Source organism: Maniola hyperantus, chromosome 22 (genome assembly GCF_902806685.2).
Source record: "Maniola hyperantus chromosome 22, iAphHyp1.2, whole genome shotgun sequence".
Classification (NCBI taxonomy): domain Eukaryota; kingdom Metazoa; phylum Arthropoda; class Insecta; order Lepidoptera; family Nymphalidae; genus Maniola; species Maniola hyperantus.
In genome coordinates, this window is record NC_048557.2 from 2,780,451 (window position 1) to 2,808,393 (window position 27,943).

The 27,943-nt window shown below is 37.3% G+C and overlaps 1 protein-coding gene across 8 annotated transcripts in view; it reads right to left on the reverse strand.

The window, feature by feature from the left end:
• brat (brain tumor) overlaps positions 1-27,943 on the reverse strand; it is a 545,260-nt gene that overhangs the window by 113,603 nt on the left and 403,714 nt on the right. For all 8 annotated transcript variants that reach the window (XM_069506200.1, XM_069506201.1, XM_069506196.1 and 5 more), the window contains one exon: positions 26,556-26,632. The gene's annotated coding sequence lies outside the window, so the exon portion shown is untranslated. The remainder of the gene's footprint in view (positions 1-26,555; positions 26,633-27,943) is intronic.

The following is a 27,943-nucleotide window of genomic DNA, read 5'->3' on the forward strand; positions in this document are numbered from 1 at the left end:
ATCATCATCATGATTTACCCATAGCCGGCTCACTACAGAGCATGGGTCTCCTCTCAGAGTGAGAAGGGTTTTGGCCATAGTCTACCACGCATGGCCATGTGCGGATTGGTAGACTTCAAACATCTTTGAGAACATTATGGAGAACTCTCAGGCATGCAGGTTTCCTCACAATGTTTTCCTTCACCGTTAAAGCAAGTGATATTTAATTATTTAAAACGATTAGTTAGAGGTGCGTGCTCGGGATCGAACCCCCGACCTCACATTAGAATGCGGACGTCCTAACCACTAGGCTATCACAGCATTTTTTAGCCGAGCCGTATAACTCTAAAACTCAATTATTAAAACTTGTTACCAATACGAAAGCGTGTACTCAAACTCTATTAATATATTAAGACACCGACTTTTCCAGTTAGAAAATAGAAGTACCTACCTACTCCTATTTTACGAGAACAAAATACAATAATCATTTATCTCTTTCCAACAAACGTCCACACATCCGGTGCGACAAAGACAGATGTAGGTACAAGCTAATCTCGAATGCATTTCGTTCCGACATTCGAACCCGAATGTTATTTCCTTCAAATATCGAAAAATTGTAGAGGTTTCTTCCTAAATCTAATATTTTAAATCAACTGACCAATGTAGCCGGTCGTGTTACCCCAGGCCATGGCTTTTGACGACAGGCGATCTGAGTCTATCGCATAGGTCTCCACTCCGAATTAGAAGAGTTTGGCCATAGTCCACCACGCTGGCCAAGTGCGGATTGGCCGACGTCACATACCTTTGATAACTTCATGGCGGCATGCAGGTTTCCGTTGTTTTCCTTCACCGTTAAAGCAAGTGATGCTTAATTGCTTAAAACACACATAACTCCGAAAAAGTGCGTGACCGAGATCGAACATACGACCTCCCGAATAGAAAGCGGACGTCCTAACTACTCTTAACTTAACTAAGGTTGCCTTAGTAAAATCGGTCAGACCGCGATTCAATGTTCGATAAACCCGTGGCCCAGAGGTTGGAATAAAAGTACGGACTAAGTTGATTTCTGAGCATGGAACTTACTCATCGAGTTACTTGACGAGTAAGGAACTTACTCGACTCTGTCCAAGTTAACTTGAACTTTTCTTAAGATTTTTCTTACAATTTATTCAATTAAGATTGTTTGCGCAGTAGCTCCGACATAGAATGTAACTTGTGAGTAATAAGGTTACAGAAGTTTTTAATTGTTAGTTAGTTATTACAGGTATTTTTCGGGGATAAAAATTAGCCTATGTTCTTTCTCGGGATACAAGCTATCTCTGTACCAAATTTCGTCAAAATCGGTTTAACGGATGGGCCGTGAAAAGCTAGCAGACAGACAGACAGACACACTTTCGCATTTATATTAGTATGGATAACATCCATGTTTGTCATAATATAAGCATTGAAAAAGCACCTTACAATTAGATATACAGTCGAATATAATAATATTATGTAGGTAAACGTTAAAAAGGGTGAATTGGACTCGCAGCTTGGGACCGCGTTTACAGATACCTACATGGCATAATTGAATAGAGCAACTGCCGAGTTTCTTGCTGATTCTTCTCGATAGGCCGTAGGAAGGGCATAATTAAAAACTAAAAAAACATTTTTTTTTCCATTAGAATAACACAAAGGCCACTTGGTAGCAAAACAAAACGATAAGTCGAAAATAATAAGATGGAAATTCATTTTTAATCTGACTTCGTACGAGAAGCGTAAGTAAGGAGGAGTAGAATTACATGTCGAACACAAATTATTCCTACTCTAGGGTTGCCACAACTCCACATTAATTTCTGAATCTAGGTAGATTTTTAAAAAGTGTCAAAGCTAGGTATATTATTTGCAAATTGCACTCCTGCTGACTGAATCTCTGGCAATAAATAAAACGAATCACCCTACTAACGAACACTATATACTCAAAAATATTGAATGAAATAATCCGTTTAAAAATTAGGTTACGATCAAAACGGTTTTGTTAAACTACATTGAACTCAGTAGGTACGTTCCGTCCACGTAAACAAACAAAGAACCTCGGGTAAATGCCTAAAGTTTTTTTTTAAAAGAGTATTAGCCATGTTAAATGACTAATATTCCCCTTTCCTGTCCAACTAAGCGCCAAGCTTGTGCTAGGAGTAGGTACGACAATAGTGCAACGGGCGGGGTTTGAACTGTCGACCTTTCGGTTTTCAGTCCACTCCTTTACCCGTTGAGGCTATAGTTGCTCAGTTGTCCAAGGAATAAATCAAAATATCCAAACATTTTTTGCCAATATTCTTACTGGATTTTGAGAAGGGGATTTTTAAACGTTGGTCTGTTTGGTCGCGGAAAAATGTTGGTGAAAAAAAAAGAAATACAAATACAGAGAAGATTTTAATCTTTTAACGACACAAGTTTTGTGTAGTTAAAGATACAAGGGCGGTAAACTCGCTTGTATTGTGTGTATGTGTGTGTGACAACCCTACCACATATTATTATACCTAGCATAAAAATGAGTGAAATTCTTTTACGCATAAAAGGTGACGGGAATACGAAAACAGAAAACGGGGAAAATTTTCTGAAGACTTTGATGTTATTTGTTGGATCTTTTATTTATTTAGGCAATTCCCAATAGATATACCTACTTAAGCCTATTATGTATGTATTCAAAAACTATTTATCGAAGGCACAGAATTCAGAATAGGCATAGAAGTGGTAATAGGAAATCTAGTCGCTATTAGCAGAGTGAACTAAAGTGAGGGAACTCTTTGTCTGATCCTGAATCGACGATCTGACAAATATTAGGCAAGAGGGTAGGTAACGTGATATCAACATTTTTTCAGTTTCATATTCGAAGGTATCGTTAAGAACTATTTTATCGAAGGCACATAATTCAGAATAGGCATAGAAGTGGTAATAGCAAATCTAGGCGCTATTAGCAGAGTGAACTAGAGCGAGGGAGCTCTTTGTCTGATCCTGAATCGACAATCTGTCAAATATTAGACTTGAGGGTATCAAATATTTTTTTCAGTTTCATAGCCTACCTTCGAAGCCTTGAAGTTTTGTTACAAGTTTCCTGTCGTGAACTGTAGTACTAGGTCGGGACAAACCTGTCATGTTGACAGGCAATCGCCGCTGTCAATATGACAGTTATGAATGAGATGACAGGTACACTACTATAACCATCTATAACGCGTAAAAAATGACTTTTCACACGCCATTTTAAATTTATGTATCAAATTTGAAGTCAAAAGTACGATTTTAGTCCTAATTTTAAAGGTGAACTGTACTTTCGACATGACAGTTGACCCAACTATTTAGCATGCATTGACTTATATTACTTCGTATGCACCAATGCAACCTCAGAGACGTCTGGATTTCAAACGGGTCGTTCATTAATATCTAAGAGATGGCGCTGATTTATTTGGTTTCTAGACCGTGAAAAATTTTGTTCGCTTGACCCTATCTTGTCATTTAAGTATATCGATGTTAAAAAAAAATTAAAAAAATTATATCGATGTTAGGATGTATTTATTTACAAATGGGACAGAGTATTTACAGCAAAATGTATAAAAGTTCTATAATAGCCATTTAAAGACGCCACATAAAGACGTTGGTAAGTGAATAATAAAATATATGACCAATATAAAACAATAAAACGCCGTAGGTAGGTATCTATAGTGGTAGGATAGCTCGTCACAACAGGGGCAGCGCCCTGCAATAGGTGTCGCCATGGGTTTCCACAATAATGGACTGTCCTGAGTAATTTTTTTTGTTGTACATATATGTTGTATAGACTTAAGCGTTACTTTTAAGTCAGATAAAGACAAACAGATAGTAAAATAGAAATTGGAATGAGCCTCAGACCAAGAATATGGTATTTGACAATTAGTCAAATCAGTGACTTTTCATCAAAAGTCAAAACGCGCGCTTAGTATGCGAGATTCTATGAAATAGTGGAATGTGACGTCACATCATAATGACGTACTTCTTTAGTTTAATCGCTAAATTAAAATAGTTGTTACACTTTAAACTAACAAAGGACGTGAATTTTACGTATTTTGGAAGACCCTCTATTTAATAATCACCGAGAAATAATTTATTATTGATATAGTCAAATACCCAATTAAGGAGACTTGGCATCAATAATATAATAAAACCTTTACGAGTATAATACCTTAATACTACCTTATATAATAAGGTTTTATTATTCTTATGTACCTATTATAGGTGTATAGAAAAGCTCTGAAGAGTGATACAGACAAGAGTGATACCCAACAAACCTCTGTGATACTAATTTATTGAGAATATTACGAGTTTCCATTTAGTTTTCTGTTTTAAATTTAGTATTGATGGTGTGTTGAAGCCATTTATAGTGCATTGCTGTGTGATCGGCCGTAACAGTTGTAGCGAACGCAAATTATGAAACATAACCTTTCATTTACGTAAGTATGATTTCTTTTGTTGTTTTGTTTCTTTCGGGTATACTCGTCTGACAAATCTCCTTGATTCTTAGGGTGAGATCTATAGAGCGCACTCTGACTTTGTTTAGACTTAAAACAGAGTTAAAACGAGGCAGAGCTATATCTCTCACATTAATCTGTCTCGTTTTAACTCAATCTTTTCAGTCTGAGCAAAGTCAAAGTGCGCTCTATAAATCTCAGACTTAGTCTGAGGAGTGAGCGCTCATGTCCCATGGTGTAGGGAGGAGATGGTGTCAGTAGTGGGCGCGCCGTCACCATGGCGACCGCCGTGTTTGCCGCCGTATCGATCGCCGCTTCCCTGTTGACGTGCCATGCACTGCACCGACAGCGGCGCTTCGGAAACTGTCTGCCGGCGGTGCACTGCCTTGTTCTTTACTATTGTTCCGCACAAATTAAGTTTCGTCATAGTCTGTACTCTGCAGACGAGTCATTTTAGCTTCCCTTTTTAAAAAATAACAGTTTGTATACTTCTTCATCATCATTATCAACCAATAGATGTCTATGTCGAAAGCTGTGACAGCCTAGTGGTGAGGACGTCCGCCTCCTAATCGGAGGTCGGGGGTTCGATCCTGGGCACGCACCTCTAACTTTTCGGAGTTATGTGCGTTTTAAATAATTAAATACCATTTGTTTTAACGGTCATACCCCTTCCAGGTTAGCCCGCATCCATATTAGATTGCATCATCACTTACCACCAGGTGAAATTGCAGTCAAGGGCTAACTTGTATTTGAATAAATAAATAAATTAAGTGAAGGAAAACATCGTGAGGAAACCTACATGCCTGAGAGTTCTCCATAATGTTCAAAGGTGTGTGAAGTTTGTCAATCCGCACATGGCCAGCGTGGTAGACTATGGCCAAAACCCTTCTCACTCTGAGAGGACACCCGTGCTCTGTAGTGAGTTGGCGATGGGCTGATCATCGTCAAATCAAGTGACATTTAATCACTCAAAATGTACATAAAAGTTAGTGATGCATGCCTGGGATCGAATCCCGGACCTCCGATTACAAAATCTTTAATGAAAAATCCCCCCCATTATTAAAGAGCCGTTAATAATATCGGTGTTTAAGTTTACAAACCGACTCGAACACTCATTACATATTTCCGATTGGTCTTGAGCGGTTTCGATTTGCTTTGAGAAAAGCTTTGACTTTCCCGAAAGGTTTCGTTTTCAATTCCGCTGTGTTTGCACGTCAAATGACGGATTGCTCTCGATACCTACTCCAATGTTCGACGGTTTATTTGTACAAATCTACATTTAAGAAAGATTTCGTTCGAGAAATAAATTGAGATTTGAGATGGTTTATATTTTTGACTAGCTTATGCTCGCGACTTCGTCCGCGTGGACTACACAAATTTCAAACCCCTGTATTATCCTATCAAGGGTTGAATTTTCAAAATTCCTTTCTTAGCGGATGCCTACGTCATAGGTTATAGCTATCTGCATGCCAAATTTCAGCCCGATCCGCCCAGTAATTGCAGCTGTGCGTTGATAGATCAGTCAGTCAGTCAGTCAGTTACCTTTTCCTTTTATGTATATAGATTTGAGAAGCGATACTAGTGAAGAGATTCACTGTTTCAGGAACCATCAATTTCTGTTGCTGCGGTGGTAGCCTAGTAGTTAAGACTTCGGCCTCCTAATTGGGAAGGTCGGGGATTCGATACCGAGCACGCATCTGTAACTTTTCGGAGTTATGTGCGTTTTAAGCAATTAAGTAGGTGAATGAAAAACATCGTGAGAAAACCTGATCGCGAGGCAATCGACTCCGCACACTCGAAATAAATTGAGAAGGTTTAATATTTTTGAGCTTAGAAGGAAGAGTAGCGAAATGGAGATCATTGTTTTAGGACCAATCAATCTCTATTGACAACAACAAACAACTTGTAGTTAAATACGCACAGGTATATACATATAATATAACAGGTCATTCCGAACGAAAATTTGAAGACCATGTTTTACAAGATAGTAGGTAGTAGGTGTGTATTTTGCGCAGAACTTGATTTTTAGTGTCATACTAATTTTGACACCTTCACAGAACACGTTTTATTATTTGAATTAGCTCTTTTAGACCTATTAATTAAGTTCAGTGGTTGAAAAGCGGGTTTTTTAAATGACAAGACGTAGCCTGCGATCTCAAAAACAATACAGAGTTTGGTTTAACACTAGATTGGCAGGGATGTGAAATAAATCTCTCATTTTGTTATCTGCCTAACCCAGAAGTAAGTATACGCGACAGGTCGAGATAGCAATCAGAGTGGGGAGGCCCGCACACCCGCACAGCCCTCACGCTAACCCGGTGGGGGCGAGCGCGGGTGACGTACGGGTGTGCAAGGCGTCCCCCCGCCTCATATCCCGATTGCCATCTCTACCTGTCGCGCACTATAGGTACGTAGTCGTACGGGTGATGTCTTACCCAGAATCATCTTTGAAATTCGAAGAAGTTACGTATACAGTACCACAGTTTAACGAAATACTACCAGTTGTTCGACGCCTTTGAAGTCGAGCGATGCCGCCGCTCGTGTAGGTATATACGTGTTCCTACGCAAATATGCAAGGGTTGTCACAAAATTGGGATTAAAATCGCGGGGAAATCGGTGAAATTTTAGACCCTTGTTCTGTTTAGAATTCGTATAGCATCCGTAGACAGAACAGTACTGCACCATTTTATGATAGAACTTACTAAACGACACTTAAAATATTTAAAAACACGCTCACGTAAACCCTCGTCCATCAATCACGCAGACTACGCGAGTCTGCGCCCGCCCTACCGTTGCTCTGTACAAGTACATTCGTAATTGGACTGTATATTTCAAGTCTGTGACAGTACGTACCTAGGTACCAAGTAAGTAGAACAGGTAAGATTTCTTATCTCTTCAGAAGAAACGAGGTACGTGCTACGTAGCTATAATGTTATTTCGCGCAATTCTTCTTCACTAATCCAAAGCGTAGGTACTTACTCATGCACTTCCTTGAAAAATCAGCATAACTTACCTAAAACAAAATAATAAAAAAATATTAATTTGCTTGTAGTAAACTACCTGACCTGCCCCAGCTTCGCTCGGGTGTTTCGAAAAATCCTTTTTTTAAATGGGGTCTACGTTACAATGAAAACATCTCTATATACAAACAAACAATCTACATACAAACTTTTAAGTTTCTAAACCTTATAGTTTGAGTACGTTTTTGTCATGTCAGTTAGTCAGTTTCCCCTTTTATCTGCTTTTTAGTAAAACTTACTGACTGATTAATTGGAGCGCGCTTGCCTAGAAGATGTCTGTGCACTCTTGGCTTAAAAACGTATCTATATTAAAAGTAGACGGGAAAATAATGTCAGGGTGTGCAAACTGCAAAGACAGGCAAATAAGTCTCATCTTAAAGCTGAGATAACTCCAATACCCCTAAAAATACTTAAAACCATCGTCCATTGTACCAACCTTATTGTTTCCGCACACAATGCTGCCCTTTCATGGGATTAATGCATTAAATTCTATGGGTGTCCGACACCGGATTGTAGTCAGTGATAAAATGGTTAACTTTAACAGTTCCAATTAATGTTACGATGTTAAATTGGTGACGTTTATGAAGATTTACGGTGGAACGGGCTTTTGATACTTCGAAAAAGCTTATTCTTATACTAAAGACATTATAGGCTTATAGACTGACATCTATAGAGTGCACGTTGACTTTGCTCAGACTTAAGATTGAGTTAAAACGAGACAGATTTATGTGAGAGATATAGCTCTGTCTCGTTTTAACTCTGTCGAGCGCAGATCTATAGAGCGCACTCTGACTTTGCTCAGACTTAAGATTGAGTTAAAACAAGACAGATTTATGTGAGAGTTATAGCTCTGTCTCGTTTTAACTCTATCGAGCGCAAGTCTATAGCACTCTTACTAGTCTATAGCGCACTTAAGCTAAGTCAGAGTGCGCTCTATAGTTCTTACCCTTAAGACTAACTAAAAACGATGTTCGATCCGACGTCGAATCAATATCGGATTGGATAATGTGAAAATATTATAACGTACTAGCGTATCCCCGCGACTTCGTCTGCGTGGACTATACAAATTTAGAACTCCTATTTTACCCCTCAGGGGTTGAATTTTCAAAACTCCTTTCTTAGCTAATGTCTGCGTCATATAGATGTCAGCATGCAAAATTTCAGCCCGACCCGTCCAGTAGTTTGAGCTGTGCGTTGATAGATCAGTCAGTCAGTTAGTCAGCTTTTCCTTATATATAAATAGATAAATTATAATAGATACGAGTACATGTATATTATTCTGCTTTCATCCTGATCAACCGATAGACGTCTGCTGCTGGATAGGTATAGGTCTCTTGTAGGGACTTCCACATGCCACGGGCTTGCGCCGCATGCGACTTATTAAGGAATTCAACGACGCCCGCAAGTACACCACGGGCTGCCTCAGTCAAACGATAAGTACACCTTCAGAAAGAAAGTGCACAGAATTGTTCGCCATATCGTAAGAAAGTCGGATCCGACAGTCGCAAGTTAGAGGTAGGCCTTATGCATCTTAGCGTAGCTATAAGTCACACGCTCGCCGCCTGTGACTTAAAATTAAGGAATTCAATGTAGCCCGCAAGTAGTACTCCACGGCTGCCTCAGTCAAACGGTAAGTACAATACACCTTTAGAAACAAAATGCACAGAAATGATTGCCATATCGTAAGCAAGTCGGATCCGACAGTCGCAAGTAGGTAAGAGGTAGGCCTTATGCATCTTAGCGTAACTATAAGTTACACGCTAGAATGCACGCCGGCCCCTTGCACACATGACGCCAGACGTAATGTAATTGGGACAACGAAACGTCGTTACCGTGACTGACTGATTGAGACGGATTCGGCCGTTTACACACGCGGCGACTACCGTAAAAGAAAAATAGTTATCCCGTAGAGTTCTACACAAAGAAACGCTTGGCAAGTTGGCATCTACCAATTAAAAGTACCTAGTCTGTTAATGACTACAGCGACTTTTCTTTTATTTACTGGTTAGAGTTCTGATGTATACCACATATGTGCCCATTGCTTGCCCACTACTGAGCACGGGCCTTCTCTCAGAATGAGAAGGTTTTGGCCACCACACTGGCCATATGCGAATCGGCAGACTTGACATACCTTTAAGAACACTATAGAGAACTCTCAGACACACAGATTTTCTCGCGATGTTTCCATTCACCGTTAAAACGAGTGATATATTTTAATTGCTTAAAACGCACACATTACTCCGAAAAGTTAGAAATAGTGACCATGACAGAACCTCCGAAGTCCGACCCTCCGAATAGACGGCGGACGTCTCAACTACTAGGCTATCATCGCTATCATACGCTACGTTTGTGGGCAGCCTTAAACAGAAATTACGTTAAGCGTCCACACTACACCCCCCGAGGGATGGCGTAATGTAACGCTAGCCTTATAGCACTCCGCTGAGAATTGAGAGAATTTGCATACTAAGATTTAATTTTAAAACCACTTTGATTAATTTTATGATACATATGGGTAGAATATGCCAACCGTTCTGTTTTCCCAGGACATGTAATAGTTTTTGTAAAAAAATATTTGTCGTTTACTGAGAGGTGTGCTCAGTAGTGTTACAGTACTTAAGTAATATTTAATTAATGTTGAAAAATATTATTTAGCGATAGACTATCACTGTCCAAAGAAAAACAAAAGATTCCGACGAATTGAGAACCTCCTCCTTTTTTGAAGTCGGTTAAAAATTTGTTGTAAGCTACAAGCGAAGCGAATTTACTCAAACGGGGAATCGAATCTGATTACGTATTCCTGCAAATCGATTCGCACCGCGGTGCCACATGTAGCGTAATGTGATAATAAAAGCATTTTCTTATCAAGATGTTAACGACATTGTATACAAAGTGCGTACAATAACAGTAGGGTTGGCAAAACATCAGGAAATAATTACATTGAAAAAATAATCAATCAAGTGCGAGTCGGACTCGCACACGAAGGGTTCCGTACCATCGTCAAAGAAAAAACATTAAAAAGAATTTCATGGCGGCCATTTTGAAATTTTGAGTGTTTGTTGTTATAGCGGCAATATAAATAATACCCATTCTATGAAAATTTCAAATCTCTAGCTATTACAGAACACGAAATACAGCCCACTGACAGACAGATGGACATTGGAGTCTTAGTAATAGGGTCCCATTGGCACCTTTTGGGCACGGAACCTTAAAAAAGGAGATTTTTTTTAAATGTCACATGACAAATCGAGATAAGCCTAAATTGTGCCTTTTGGGTAGGGAAAATTTAGATCAAGTTGTATAAGTACCAGAGACAGTTTTATAGAACCCAAAAAGTGTCATGTATGTATCAAGCTCTATGTAAAGACAAGTAGGTACATACTACTATTTACCTAAATTTTCAATACATTACTAGATTCTAAGCGTTACTTTTAGCTTCCATTGAAATTAAATTTGCCGAAATAGAGAGAAGAATCTTTAAAATGCTAAATGGCTATTTCCATAATTTATTTATTCCAAACTTGGCAACCCTAAAAATATGGCCGTTGGTAACATTTGTGTTACGCGCCAACCGAGTTATATTTGCTTATATAGGTAACCGCTTTTTGATGAATTATGGACTTAATAACTTAGACATTAAGGTTCACTTTGATCCGTATTGATGTTTTGCGGGTAACGAATGTAAATCGCCACGGAATAGGTAATGGAGGGCACCTGTGGCTCCTTTGAGCGCGCGCCTATGATATAAATCACCCGAAGATACACAATATCGCGTGGAAAACAATGAAAAATATAAATGCACACAGGTGTGCGTTTAGAGAAACCTGAACTATTATTGCGAGTAATCCAACCCACTTGCTCTGCCAGTTCAATTACCCCCGTATTCACAATCATCACTATGAGGTCTCACAGTGCGCTTGAAAGCACAGTGTGTGGTTCCACTAATAAGATTATTTTGTCACGTCAATTTGCGATAATCTGGTTGGTGGAATCCACACTATGCGTTTGAGCACACTGTGCGATTTCATAGTAATGATTGTGAAAACGGGTGTTAGATTGCTGACAAAAATAGCCGTTTAATATGTACTTAATTGCTAATTACTAAAACTGCTACATTTATACTAGAACTAAAAATTGACTTTGTTATCATGTACTATAACAAGCATAACGTCCAAGAGAAAGCATTTTATGTGACTAACGTATTTAAAAAGGACCAAAATATTACTTTTAAGGTGATACGTATTTATACACCACTTAGCTTTTTCTTGGTTGTCTTTGATAACAATAATATTTAATTATTCGGACAGCAAAGAATCTATTATAATTTATATGTTAGAGATTATAAGTACTTAATAATTACTAAGGAGTTTGTAACAAAATATTCAATTACTAAGTCTTTAACTTTAATGGCGACTTTGACGAGCTCCCATTAGTTAGTTGCATATTTTTAAGAAACTGTGTATCTTGGGACTCTATACATATAATATCAATGGCGCTTCCCTACAGTTTTTGCTATAAAATGTGACCTTAGGGTGAACTTAATATAGAAGTTTATGGGTCCTTAACACAAAACGTGATTCAGAAACTAAGTAAATAAGGATTTCGGTGAAATACTGTTATTATCATTATGGTTTCTTGTTGGATTGAGTCTGGGTACATTTTGGGAATTTTTTCTTAAGAAATCTTTTATTTATTATGTATAAAAAGTACGATAATATCTTATGATTAAATAGTAAAGGAGAGTTTATTTACCAGAAGCTAAAGGTAAAGGTTTGGACAAACACAACAAAAAGTAGTTTCTGAGTTAACCCGAAAAATCGTAAGAATTTTCAAAAATTGATGTTTTCGAAAAATGATGCTATTTAGGACCAAGATTTGTAGCCGTCACCATAGGAGTTATCTATACTAATATTATAAAGAGGTAATGTCGTTAAGTTGGTATGTAGGGGGTATTCTCTGGAATTACAGAACCGATTTTAAAAATTCTTTCACCAGTACAAAGCTACATTATTCCTGAGTGACATAGGCTATTTTATTTTCAAAAAATTAGAGATCCTTTCGAAAATTGCAATAAAGTGAAAAAAGTCAGCTCATCTGTCAGCTTCCGTGGCGTACGCGTAAATAGTTGAAGACACGAAAACAATGTTTTGTTCCTCTTAAACAGTTAACGAAAACAGTGAATTGTTCCACTTAAACAGTTCTATAAAAAGTCAGTTATAAAATACAAAGAAGAAGACAATAAGAAAAAATACAAAGATCTTTTAGACATTAACCCTTCAATACTATAAATTATGGTTAACACCAATCCAATCCATCAGCCTGTTTGCGTCCACTGCTGGACATAGGCCTTTCCACGAGCGCGCCACCAAACACGGTCCTCCGCCTTCCTCATCCAACCACTCCCCACCACCTTCTTCAGGTCATCGGTCCAGCGGGCGGGGGGTCGTCCCACACTGCGCTTACCGGTACGCGGTGTCCACTCCAGAACACGTCTGCCGCATCGGTCGTCGGTTCTGCGACAGACATGACCTGCCCACTGCCACTTCAGCCCGCTAATCCTTTGAGCTATGTCGGTCGCTTTTGTTCTTCTGCGAATTTCCTCGTTCCGGATTTTATCCCTGAGAGTAATACCCAACATAGCTCGCTCCATAGCACGCTGAGCGACTTTTAGTTTGTGGTCGAGGACAACTGTCAGTGTCCACGTTTCCGCTACATACGTTATCACAGGTAGGACACACTCATTGAAGACCTTAGTCTTAAGGCTTTGCGGTATCGATGATTCGAAGACCCTAGCTTTAAAAATGTATTATATAGTACCTACCAATTACTACATAATATTATGTAAAAGGAATCCCTTTGTAAACCTTAATTAAACCTCGCCCAAAAATTACCAACTCATTCAATATCATGAATAAAGTCTATAAGCAAGTTCATCTCGCGTATGAACTTCGTCGCCTGTGTGCTCTTCAGTTGCAAAGCAACACGTATAAGAGTTGACATAGCTTCTCCAAAATAAGGTTTTACTGTCGAACCGCGAGGAATAGCAAAGGTCTGCCTGCAGTTCTACATAAATAGTCCAAATTCCACGGATTCGGCACAAACGATTCGCTTTCTCGTTTCTAATACGCACTGCTAGAACATGGAATGATTTTCCGGTTTCCATTTCGCTGCTACCTGCTGCTAACATTGGTATCTTCAAAAAAATAGTGAATAGGCACCTTCTAGGCAGGCATTCTACATCTTGGGCCGCATCGTCACTTACTGTCAATAAACCTACCTACTGTAAAAAAATGTCTAGCCCGCTAACTATTGTGTCGTGGCGCAAGTGAAAATTTGAAGTGGGAACGATCCATGATTACGCGGCTTCGCGGTATTCCCAATCCGAAATCGGTTTTTTTCCCCGTAACAAAGGGACTGACTGACTAGACTGCGAAAGTCGAGAGTCATAGTTACCAAGAGTTCACCCGCGAATCGTAGGAAAACTTACGGCTGCGATTTGAGCGCAGTCAAAGAGCGGGTAAAGTGAAAGAAACTTGCCCATTAACTTGCACTGAAGCAGTGATGTGCGTTCTACTTCTAAACTCTATATATCGCTCTCTTCTATGACAGTGGAAAAGACTTTTATCAATTTTATTCAGAAACTTTTACAGCTTTTGTTATTCAAACCAAAAGAAAGAATTTATAATTCAATATTAAACCATACATCAAGTAACGCACATTTCACTGATACATTGATATGCTTATTGGACCCAGTGGTCCTATACTTTAGCAGATAAGTTGAATATACCTTCTCCTCCATTGAAGGGAGGGGTGACGTTGTTGGGTTATGCTAATTTATGTCTTAAATATGTATATTAATTAAGCCGTGTTTGCGTCGCGCCACGCTGCGAATTCACATGAATTACACGCCCCGAGAGATTCCCATTCTGTACCGAATTTCCTATCCTCACAAGCGAATCGCGTCGTTTACGCATTTCTCCGAGATTTCGGCGATTTGTTTATCTTTTAAGCATAACTATAAATGGGAAAGCGTCTTTGTTTGTTGATCCCCCCCGATGAAAGACGCCCTAAACACGTCTTTAATGATCTCGAGACACACAATACACTACACAATTCAATTTTATTACAGCCAGTCTTCGCCGGTAAAGACGAGGTCCCCGAGTTCTAACGTCACCCGGACGTGGACACACGCCACGGCCTCGGGGGCGTACGGACTAACCATCCTCCTAAGTGGGCCGAGCCTCTCAGGAGTCACCCTTAGGAGGACGTTGCCCCCGGACTTCTCAAATTATTTATTCGAGCCCTAGGGCTCACCCCCAGACGGAGCTTCGCGCTCTTTTATGCCGCTTTCGCGCTTTTTAATCCGGCAAATCGAAGAGTTTTAAAAACATAAATCTATTCGGACGAAGGAACAGCTAGTTCTATGTAATATAAGGAAAACTTAAGTACCAACATATTATTGCATTACTTCGTACCTAGGTAATTTTGGAAAATGCGAACATTTAAACTCAAATGCTTTGCCCGTAAGCTGTCCGGGATCGTTTCACAGTCCACAAAAACTGTAACTGCACAGATCGAACTGCAATTTCGGCGAATTCCACGTAAATCCGAATTCCGAGTTTTAACCGGAATTGCAATTTTAAACATACCAATGTCCACGGTATAGATTACCCTGTTTCTAGTATTTCCCCTGTTTTGTTCTGTTACGTAGAAACAGTTTTGTATAGACTGAATTTTGGTCGAATTCAAGTACATATACCTATACTGGTACTGATTCTGAGCACAACCTAATTTTAGAGTATTCGCATCCTCTTCTTACTAATGTAATGTGAAAAGGACAGACGCAGTTTGACAGTTTTAAATTTTATTTTTAGATGGTAAAACCCGTGATTTTAGCGCACAGGCGCGACTCGCGAGCCTACTGTTTAAATTTGTAGCGTGCACTAAAATTTTGGTGCTGCAAATGTTCATGGGCGGCGGTAATCACTTAACATCAGGTGACCCGCCTGCTCGTTTGCTCGCTATATCTATTAAAAAAAATATATATATAAAGTTCATGTTCTGTCCCTTTTTAGCAATATTAAAGAGAAAATAAGAAAAAGATGCAGATAGTCTAAATTTAGTTTAGAGAAAGACAAGAGAATCGGCGCCAATGTTCACGGTATTGGTATAGATTACCCTATTTCCCTATTTTGTTCTCTTACGTAGAAACAGTTTTGTACTGAACAGACTGAATTTTGGTCGATTCTAAGTAGATATACCTACCGTCGCCTATAAGGGTTCTTTGTTTACAGACCTTGAATTCGACCTTGGAGCTATTTGTATTAAATACTGTTATTCAACTTGTTTACAGTTGACAAACAAACTAAGTATGTCTTAATTTAGTAGTTACGACATACTTAGTGACTGTCTAAAATATGAGTTTTTACTAGCCGCAACTTTGCTCCGACGACTGCTTGCGACTAAGTAGTCTCTCCAGAGGTCCTAACATGCACCCCGCGAGAAAATTTTGTCTACGCATTATCTCGTGTTTTTTCATACAAATAAGACGAGTAAATGCGTAGACAATATTTTCTCGTGGTGCGCATGTTAGGCGTGCAGGTCCTCAACTATATCTATGTATGTAAAAAATTCAGGTCAATCTATTGCTCCGTTGCGGCGTATTGAAGGAAAAACCAACAAACCACATTTGCATTTATAATATGGGTAGTGATTCTGATACAAGTTAATCCTTGACTGCGCTCTCACCTAGTGGTAACTGATGATGCTGTCTAAGATGGTATGGGACTAACTTGGAAGGGGTATGACAGTTTTTGTTACAACCATACCCCTTATCGGTTTCACGGCATCGTACTGGAACACTAAAGTCCACCACGCTTGCCAAGTGCAGATTAGCAGACTTCACAGACCTTTGAGAACATTATGAAGCACTCTCAGGCATGCAGGTGTCCTATTTAATTTCTTTAAACGCACATAACTCCGAAAAGTTAAAGGTGCGTGCCCGGAATCGAACCCCCGACCTTCGAATAGCAGGCGGACGCCCTAACCACTAAGCTTTCTATAATAATATAGAATAGAATATAGCTTTTTTGACTGTAGCTGGCGTCATATTAGAATAATAAAACCATAAAGCTTGCATAACAAATAAGAAGATACTTTCCACCAAGTCCCAAACTTCAGCGTACACCACCACTTGGCTCCTATTAATATTAAAAAAGGTAAAAAAAAAACTACACAAGAAGTTTTCAAGACCCGCTCGGCTACAGCAGTCGGCAAACTTGAAGCAAGCAAGTAGTTCAAGTGCAAGTGATACATTCTCTAGGAGTACCTACACAAGTTAATTTTTAGAGTTCCGTACCTCAAAAGGAAAAACGGAACCCTTATAGGATCACTTTGCTGTCTGTCTCACTGTCAAGAAACCTACAGGGTACTTCCCGTTGACCTAGAATCATGAAATTTGGCAAGTAGGTAGGTCTCATAGCTGACATTCGGGGAAAAATCTGAAAACCGTGAATTTGTGGTTACATCACACAAATAATTAAATTGTGGTCATGAACTAATAATTAGTATTTTCCATTTTTGAAGTAAGATAACTTTATCAAGTGGGGTATCATATGAAAGGTCTTCACCTGTACATTCTAAAACTGTTTTTTTTTTATTTTTATGCATCATAGTTTTTGAATTATCGTGCAAAATGTCGAAAAAATACGACTGTATTACGGAACCCTCGTTGCGCGAGCCTGACTCGCACTTAGCCGGTTTTTTAGTTCATTTTTGAGATGAGTGGATACGAGTATCGCATCTGCTTATTATAAGCGCGGAGAGTTGTAGATTGTAGGATTTTTTAGTACTAAAAGAGATCTCTTGAATCTAAAAAGTTAAATCCATACCTACTAATCCATATCCGTACTAATATTATGACTGCGAAAGTGTATCTGTCTGTCTATCTGCGTGTCTGTCTGTCTAGTTAGTACTAGTTTTTCACGGCCCATCCGTTTAACGATTTTGACGGGTACAGAGATAGCTTGCATCCCGGGGAAGGACATAGGCTTCTTTTATCCCGGAAAATCCAAGAGTTCCCACGGGTTTTTAAAAATCGAAAGTCGCGCGGATGTAATCGCGGGTATCACCTAGTAGTTTAATGTGAAAGTGTCTGTCGTTTTATCACCTTTTCACGGCCCATCTATTTAACCGATTTAGACGAAATTTGGTACAGAGATGTAGCTGGCAGTTGGCATCCCGAGAATGGACATAGGCTATTTTTTGTCCCCGAAAACAAAATAAGTCGCGGGCATCATTTGTTAGGTACAAAGATAAATAAAATCAGGTCCTAAGTAATTGTATTTTCTTGTACATGCAATAAAATGCTTAAATAAATTAAATAAATAATATTCGCGCCAAAATCCGTGAACAGATAAAACAGATGTCAAATAGATCCGGCGTGGCGGCGCGCATCGTTCGGAAACAACCAATGACGCGGCGGTTTCCGAATTAATTTCCGATTTTCGAGCGAATTTTCTGCTAAGTTGCTTAATCCATACTAATATTATAATCTAAAGTGTGTCTGTCTTTCTGTCTGTTACCTTTTCACGGCCCATCTTTTGACGAAATTTTGTACCGAGATAGTTTGCATCCCGAGGATGGACATAGGCTACTTTTTGTCTCCGAAAATAGTCCCCATGGGGTTTCAAATGCTAATTCCACGTGGACGAAGTCGCAGGCATCTTGTTTTAGGTACAGAGATAAATAAATGTCCTATTTAATTGTATTTTCTTGTATGCAATAAAGTGATTCGCGCCAAAATCCGCCAACAGATGATAAAACAGATGTCAAATAGTTCCGGGTGGCGGCGCGCATCGTTCGGAAACAGCCAATGACGCGGCGGTTTCCGAATTAATTTCCGATTTTCGAGCGAATTTATTGCGCTCATTCATTCCAATCTAAATTGCTTAAATGAAAATGAATCACAATTTTTGATTTAATATTGTTATTAGGTAATATTTTACTGTCACCCTCTCTGGAGTGGCGGTGACTTTATAAGCGAGAGTTTTTGGATTCGAACTCCGTATTAGGAAAGTTAATTTCTTTTTACTCATTTTTGGAGTTTTGTACTAAAACAAGGGCCATTATAGTTTCGTCGAATTCGTCTATCAATCTATGTTTCTGTATAAAAATGAACTAGAACACCCGTAAGGTTGAAAACTGAAATTTAATACAGAATAGGAAACCTATTTATCAACCTACCCCCTGAACATGAAAAATGCGAGTGAAAAAAAATTTTGGTTACCACCTCGACCTGTCATGATTTTATTGACCTTGTTCAATAAAACCATGACTTTTCACATATTTTTTGCTTCCACTGAATTTGTTGTGGGGAACTCAGACTTGGGCGCGATTGGAATCCTTGTAGCTTTAGTTTTAAGTTGACGTAATTAATTATCACTTATAGGTACATCATTGTATTGCAAATTTAGCAATTGACAATCAGAAAGTGTACCCAATTTCAATGAATGATTCGACTTTGACTTTTACATATAAACAGGTGCGCGATTGCGGGAGAATGACAGAACTACAATGTCTCCATCGCAATCACCTCTGATTGGTTGACGCTCGCTCACTATTGGCTACAATGCATTGTTGCATCAAGAATCGCAGAAATTCAGCCAATCACGAAATTGAGATTGTAATAATGATTGATGCAGGTTTTACGAAATCGCCCTACAGCTGCAATACAAAAACATCAGCAGCAGCTGATATAGTTTTTAATTGTCTATGGAAAGAGCAAAATTGAATTCCGAACGATCATATTACTATAGACAAAGGCCTTATCGGGGAGCGTTAAGTGCTTCGAAAATGGAACATGTCATTCGAAACTTGAAGTATTGTCGTTAAAATGGCGTCGCCCTCGAGGACGTCTTTCGTAAGCCATTTAAATTACTTGTCCTATCTCCCTTGTTTGTTTCACTTAGCACCGACATTTTATACGTTCAGCAACTAAATGGGTGTCTGATAATACTATTTTAACGGATGAAACGATTTTGTTTAACGGATAAAACACTACCAATTACAACTGAGGCCATCAGAGCCATACCACCATACCATTGGGCACCATACTGGCCTGACTGGCCTAAAATTAATTTGGGTGTTTGGTTAATATAAATAATTAATTAATTAACCCGTGCGAAGCCAGGGCAAATCACTAGTTTTTTACATAGATATGTACAGAAAACCGTTTATGCAAATAAGTTGTTTCGTACAAAATGAGTTTACCAAATGAATCCTTTGAAGAGCACTAAAAATTAAATGTTCCACATGTAAATAGAAATTTTAATGTGCACTTTAGTGGGGGTTTAGTCTACTTGAAACTTTTCAATGTAAATTGGGGTAACCAAGCGTTATCTTTTTTAGATACTGTCCTGGATCTATATACTGTATCTTCTTAACATTTCTTAACTTAAAGTTACGACTTTTTAAGTAAGTAACAAACTTTAAGAGATTTCGTTATTCTTATAATGATATAAATCTTTAAAAGAACATATTTATTTATTTTTGGTAAATTATTATAATTTTTACCAAAAGATATGAATCCCGAAAGAGGAAATACCTACTCATCTCTCTGTACTATAAAGCCCTCTACCAGTGAAGGCTTATAAAATAACTGTACAAGTATATTCTTAATTATCAAAAGAAATAAAAGATCGAACTTAAACAAAAATAATACTCGATTTTCAAATTTAAAATTGTATGCACATAAAGGTCATAGCCTGATATTTTTTATTGCAAATTGCTTTAAAGTTTATCTTGGAATGACAAAAGATTTGTTAAGATGGCGTTTATCAACTCAACAGTTCTTTGTAACTCTTTTTTACCTGTTTGCTCTACCTGTGATACACAGTAATGTATTAATTTTAAAATTATTATATTATTATCGTCTCCTGCTTTCTCAGCAACAAAAATGGTAACCCTAGCATGTGCGAACTAATGCTCGTTCTATTCAGCGATTTTTTTCAATTCACTCGAATTTAATATAATGTAGTTTGAAATATGTATGTGTTTTTGAATCGTAAATTATTTTATGAAAATTTCACATAGTGTCAGTATGTTACCGCACATTAGTTGCAATGTTATGCAATTTAAAAAGATGCTTACATTTACTTGTTAAATAATACACAACCGGCATCAATGTGTCCGGACCGGATCGGATGAAAAAACCTGACGTAAGTATTTCGACGGCCTTAGAAGTCTAAAATAAACAGAAATCTGTTTTAGAATGCACAGGTAAAGCCCTTTCATATGATACCCCACTTGATATAGTTATCTTACTTCGAAAATTGAAAATACTAATCATTATTAGTTATGAGACCACAATTTAATTTTTTTGGGTGATGTAGCCCTAAATTCACGGTTTTCAGATTTTTCCCCGAATGTCTGCTATAAGACCTACCTACCTGCCAAATTTCATGATTCTAGGTCAACGGGAAGTACCCTGTAGGTTTCTTGACAGACTGACAGACAGATAGACAGACAACAAAGTGATCCTATAAGGGTTCCGTTTTTCCTTTTGAGGTACGGAACCCTAAAAATAAACCAAAATCAAAATTTATTTATTTAATAATATAACTAGTGTTTATATGCTACGTCTGTGACTCAACCCGCCGTTTCGGAATATAGATTCTACTGTGAAGAGTTACTATTGTAGTACCTAGCTACGTGTTGTATTGTAGACCTATTCCTAGTTTCATGCTTGGCTAAGTAGATAAAAGGGAAACCAAACCGTAAAAAATCCTTTTACAGAATACCTTACCCAATTTATTTTTGTGTTCCTAGAATGTGAAGGCCTGACTTAACATTTCATTGAATCAGATATTCATGTGAAATTTATCACATCATAAAACTGCCATCGGAATGGCTTTATTCCCAAATTGTCTTATCTCTATATAGGTCACTGATTCGAAAAAAATGGGTTAAATGAATAGTTTGCTATTATTTGTTCGGGGCTTTTCAGTTTTAAAGCCAAAAAAGGTATTGGTCAGCCACAGCCCAACCCATTCTTATTTCTTAACCTAATCTAAACTAAATTAGCCTGTACTGTCCCACGTCTGGGCAAAGGCCTCCCTCCGATCCTTCCACCATTCTCTATTCCGTGCCTCTTCAGGCCACGTAACTGCAAATTTATCGAATTCATCACGCCAACGTTGCCTCGGCCTACCACGCTGGCGTTGATTATTCTGGGGAGTCCAGAACGAAGCAGATTTTGCCCATAAGTCGTCTGACATACGGCACACATGACCTGCCCAGATTTCTTAACCGATCTCCAAAAAATTGGCCAAGTGCAAGTCAGGGTTCCGTACTACAGTCGTATTTTTTCAACATTTTGCAGGATAATTCAAAAACTATGATACATAAAAATAAATAAAAATCTGTTTTGGAATGCACAGGTGAAGACCTTTCATATGATACCCCACTTGATGTAGTTATCTTACTTAGAAAATTGAAACTACTAATTATTACTTCATTTACTACCACAATTTTTTTTAATGAGATTTAACCACAAATTCACGGTTTTCAGATTTTTTCCCAAATATCAGCTATAAGATCTACCTACCTACCGCATTTCATGATTCTAGGTCAACGGGAAGTACCCTGTAGGTTTCTTGACAGACAGACAGACAGACAGACAACAAAGTGATCCTATAAGGGTTCCGTTTTTCCTTTTGTGGTACGGAACCCTAAAAATAACCTTTTTTGAGATCGCTTAAAAATAGCTATGTATTAACTATTACAGTACAACAAGGTCGTTTCCTTCGACCGTTCTGATGGTATCAGAAGTTTTATTGTTATTTGCTAAGCAGTTTCGTAACACGCCGCGTTGTACATACCTGCCTATTGCCTATTGCCTATTATACCAACGCCTTCGGTCTGCATCGAGCGGCCGATAAACTTTTACAGCTCGAGCAAATTAATGTGTAGTTTTGCTTAACTATTAATTATTATTGTGTGTAAATTAAAATAACTCTTACGCGACAGGTTGAGATGGCAATCGGGGTATGAGGCGGGGGAGTTCCAGAGATTACACCCTACAAACAAACTTAAAAACATTATCTCTTTATAATATTAGCATAGATATCCTCCCCTCTCAGTAAGTATGGTGACCCTAAACACGTAATAACATACATTTCTCCCCAAAACCCTAGTTTATAAAAAATGTTATCTTCATAACTAACATATGTAAGATACTATTACTCACTAAAAATACATTTTTTCACGATCGGGAATCAGATTCAGAACTCTTTGTATCTAAGGCAGGTATCTACATTTTACATGCCAACATTTAGTTAAACAGGGCTCCAAATTAAATCCCCTTTAATTTTTCAAAACAATAAGACAAAATTAAGCTCGCTTGATAACTCAGTCCTCTTAGCATAATCTCGTTACGAAAATGCAAATGAGGGCCCTAATCATATTAAGTTACAGAACAAATTCGCTTAGCAAGCGCTGTACAATCAAGGCCTAAACAAATATCGAACCCCGTAACGTAGTAAGTATAATAATATAGTATTTATGTCACAGACTAAATGAAATAAACAGATAGAGTTCTTGCAAACAATCGCTAAAAGCGAAGCCAGGTTTGCGGGTTATGTCATGCGGCGCGTGCATTTAAACGTTTCAGATCGTAGTGTCAAGGTTACTATAATCAGTAATGACTAATTGTGCTTATGAGTTTTAAATTATAGTAGTACTTAACTCTCCACATAAACTTTAAACGCGGTTTACGTTAAAATTTACGTTTAACTCGTGCGTTGCATGCCATAGATAGTTAACCCACGCCTTAAGTTTTTGTAAGATGACCACATGCACTTAGCAATTTGCTAAGTCAAACTTAACAAATTGCACAAATTAATTAAGATAATCCGAAATTAGAGTTACGCAGCTATTAAAGTACCCATAGAAATACTCTTAGTTTAATTTAAAACAACTTTATTGTTGACAAAATTACAGAGAGTAAGAATACAATGATACACTTAAAAAACAAAGGGCGACCTTATCACTAAAGTGATTCTTAAAACACCCGTTTTACGAGTCACTTTAGTGATATAATAGTTAATAATAATAATAATAATAATAATAATGTTCTTTATTACAGGCAAAATGTACCCATATTATTACAAAAGTCAATAAAATTATAAATAAAATAAAAATAAAAATAAAAATAATTAAAATCTACAATAAAAGTAATAACAAAAATAAGTACAATAATGTATTATTGTATAGTATTTCTATCATTATTTTAACTATAGTTATTAATACTAGTAATATCAGTTAATTTGAAATCGGCCTCTTCAGACACTTTATTACTTAACTAGCTCTAGCTCGCAACTTCGTACCCGTGGATTTAGGTTTTTAAAAATCCAGTGCGAACTATTTGAATTTCCGGGATAGAAAGTAGCCTATGTCACTCTCCAGGTCTTAAACTATACCCATACAAAAAATCATGTCGATCCGTTGCTCCGTTGCGACGTGATTGAAGGACTAGCCAATAAACCAACAAACAAACACACTGTCACATTTATAACAGGGGTAGTGATTACTTAATACTTATTTATAATATATTACTTATTAGTTATTACTTATACTATTACTTAATTGCGCGCTTATACCATCTTTCATTTTCCTTAAGTCTATGGAATGAAATATATGTGATGATAATCTAATTATGACTATATTTTGGAACAAAGGCGGTTGGAAATGGAAAATCCGTGTTCTTGAAATGTTATATTAGAAATTAGGTAAGTATAAATGAATATTAAACTGAAGGTTAAGCTTCCCCCAAACCTCTATTTTTGGGTTACACCAACCTACTTATTACTTAAAGGCTTTTTATCTCTTACATATTTTGTAACAACTTCGTGACAATATACTTTTTAAAGTAAAAAAGTAGATAAGTGCTTTTTTCAAAAAATTGTTAATGCCCGATACTTCATATACGCATGGATTTAGGTTTTTGAAAACCCTGTGGGAACTCTTTGATTTTCCAGGATAAAAAGTAGCATATGTCACTCTTCAGGTTTTTTAAAACCTGGTTGTCCTTCAATCACGTCTCAATGGAGCAACAGATACCCATATTATAAATGCGAAAGTGGGTTTACTTGTTGGTTTGTCCTTAAGTCACGTCGCAACGGAGCAACAGATTGTCGTGATTTTTAGCATGGGTATAGTTAAAGACCTGGAGAGTGACATAGACTACTTTTTATCCCGGAAAATCAAAGAGTTCCCACGGGATTTTCAAAGAACCTAAATCCACGCGAAGTCGCGCGCATCAGCTAGTAAAATATAATATTAAGACTTATTTATAAGCAAGTATGTGGTAATTCAAGCGATAAAATGTGCGTTTTTTTTCTCCATTACGCGCAGATTGATATACTACGACTCAGGAAAAATTTTCCTAGTCCTAGTATACAACCCGGAAGCTCTTTATTTATGAGTTACTTCATATCGGGACAACAAGGTCGTCAACGTCCGACTGAACTCCTACTACCGAGTTATAACGTACAAACTAGTGATGCGAATGCGAATATCTGCTGCCAACATTCGCTAATGCGAATGTGAATGCGAATATTCAGTTTTTGTTAAATTTGGCGCAATTTCTTTAAAAAATTAAATTCTTATGAAAATTTGATTGTTAAGCTTCATTGCCCAAAGTTAAATAAATAAATGATACCAAATGATAAAGAGAAGACTGATAATGTGATAACGAAGTTAAATTACTTTTTATTACATAAAAAAAACATAAAAAATTAATGGATTTTGTTTTATTAACCAACTATTAGGTACGTACATCAAAATTTCTTTTTGATATTCGCAAAACCTTCGCAGTTATTTCGCGGAATGCGAATGCGGATATGCAAAAATATGCGAATATCCGCGAATGCGAATGAAAATATTCGTTACATCACTAGTACAAACACACGTACCTACTTAGGTATAAGTGACATGTTTTATGTAAGGCTTATTTAATTATTCCTTTACGTACCTAATAAATAAGTTTCTGAAGAATTTAAGGCGAGTCACCGAGGCTAAGCGGAAAAAACTGGTTTGCTAGATCAAATGTTTTAGGTATTTACTATTAAATAATGGCCTTGCTAAAAATATACAGTATACCTAAAGCCATTGTCTAAAGAATGTGCTACTTTGATACACAATAGGAAGTACTTCACTCGATCAAATAAAATCTTGAAATAAGCCGAAATAAAAGTCTAAAACGAATTATTTAATACTAAAATTTCTGACTTGGCAAATAATTTTTAAATGGAAATATTTGTCTTTAAGTACTACAGAGAACCTGCTAAATTTTGGTTTTCAACAGGACTTCTATAATTTATTAAATTCAAATTTAACGTTTGAAACACAGAATTTGAACGTTGCCAAGCGGTTTACTTCAAAGCCGCGCTGCCCGCCTCGGTGACTCGCCTTAACTCGGTAAGTACACTCAAAAGAGGAGCACCTTAGGAGAGGAAACCTTAATCCACGCGGGCATCATCTTGTCACTCTACTCATATTATAAATGCGAAAGTGTGTTTGCTTGTTGGTTTATTGGTTTGTCCTTCAATCACGTCGCAACGGAGCAACGGATTGGCGTGATTTTTGCATGGGTATAGTTGAAGACGTGGTGATTGACATAACCTACTTTTGGTCCCGGAAAATCAAAGAGTTCACCGGGATTTTTAAAAACCTAAATCCACGCGTACGAAGTCGCGGGCATCATCTAGTAGATAATATTTAAAAACCAAAGTAATTATAAGTAAGTGACAAATAAAATGGGTAAAAATAATATTCTTTTTTTTTCTATAGTAGGTAGGTATATAAAAATGAATCGCTAAATGTGTTGCTGATCACAAATCTCGAGAACAGCCGGACCGATTTCGCCAATTCTTTTTTCATAATATTCCTTGAAGTACGGGGATGGTTCTTACGGAGAGAAAAATTTAAAAAAAATCCTGAAAAAGAATCGACTGTTAGGCGGTACGAAGTTCGCCGGGGTAATTAATAGATTAATTTTATTATTCAAAATAATACATACGTTTGATATCGTTGTCAGCGATATCTAATTCATGGTCGGCGGCCGGAGCGCCTCATCCGCTCGAATTGCTTCACTATCTGTAACAAAGAAGTACAAATAATATGAATTTATATAATAAGTGCTAGTAATAATTTTATGACTCAGCTACTGCATTCAGAAAAAAAAACGCTCCGATCATTTAACGTTGGGTTCATCTCATAAATAACTATATGTCGGTCTAATTTTAAACTTTCTTTGTATTATTTGGCTGACTTGAAAATGGTTTAAAATAAATTACGTGTTAATTTATAATTATATTTATATAGTTTTCATTATACCTAACTATTACTCATAATATTAAGTTTACTTGGCAAAATAATTGAAAATGTTGTGTGTACTAATTATTATCGATACCCCACACATATCAGTGTGTTTAAGTGATGTAGTAAATCAGTACCTCAGTACCCTAATTATAAATCTGAAAGTGTGTTTGTTTGTTGGTTTGTCCTTCAATCACGTCACAACAGTGCAACGGATTGACGTGATTTTTTGATTTTTGATAAAGACCTGTAGAGTGACATAGGATACTTTTTATCCCGAAGAAACAAAGAGTTCCCACGGGATTTTTAAAATCCTAATTTCAAAGTTGTCCAATCCTAGTTGAAAGTAAAAACAAAGAAAATTAATTAAAAAGGTAAAGTTACATAACTATTGTATTAGAAGTTCAGAACCTTTACAATTTTCTAGTTCAGTAAATGAATCCAGTAGAAAAATATATTTCTCTTATAAATGTAAAACCGCTGCAATACCGCGCTCTCGGGGGCTTTTCAATTTCATTCATCAGTTGCATAACTTGTTTTGAAAAAAAGAAATATAAGTACTACCCAGAGTAATAGGGTATATGATTTTATCGATACGAACTAGGACTAACTTTAATGTTATTACCGTTTTAAAATACTGTTACGCGTGTATTGACAAGTTTATGTAAATTAAAATGAACTAATAAAAGAATATATTTTTCTAAATATATAAACGGACAAGTTGACTGACTAACTGATCTACCAACGCACAGCTCAAACTACTGGACAGACCGGGCATGCAGATAGCTATTATGACGTAGGCATCCGCTAAGAAAGGATTTTTGAAAATTCAACCCTTAAGGGAGTGAAATTTGTGTAGTCCACGCGGACGAAGTCGCGAGCATAAGCTAGTTATGGTAAAAACTATAAAACCGGCCAAGTGCGAGTCAGACTCGCGTAAGTACTGAGGGTTCCTTGCTACATTTGTATTTTTTCGACATTCTGCACGATAAATCAAAAACTATTTCGCATAATACTCGTAATAAATAAAAATATGTTTTAGAATTTACAAGTAAAGCCCTTTTTATGCACTTTTTTTTTTTGGAAATA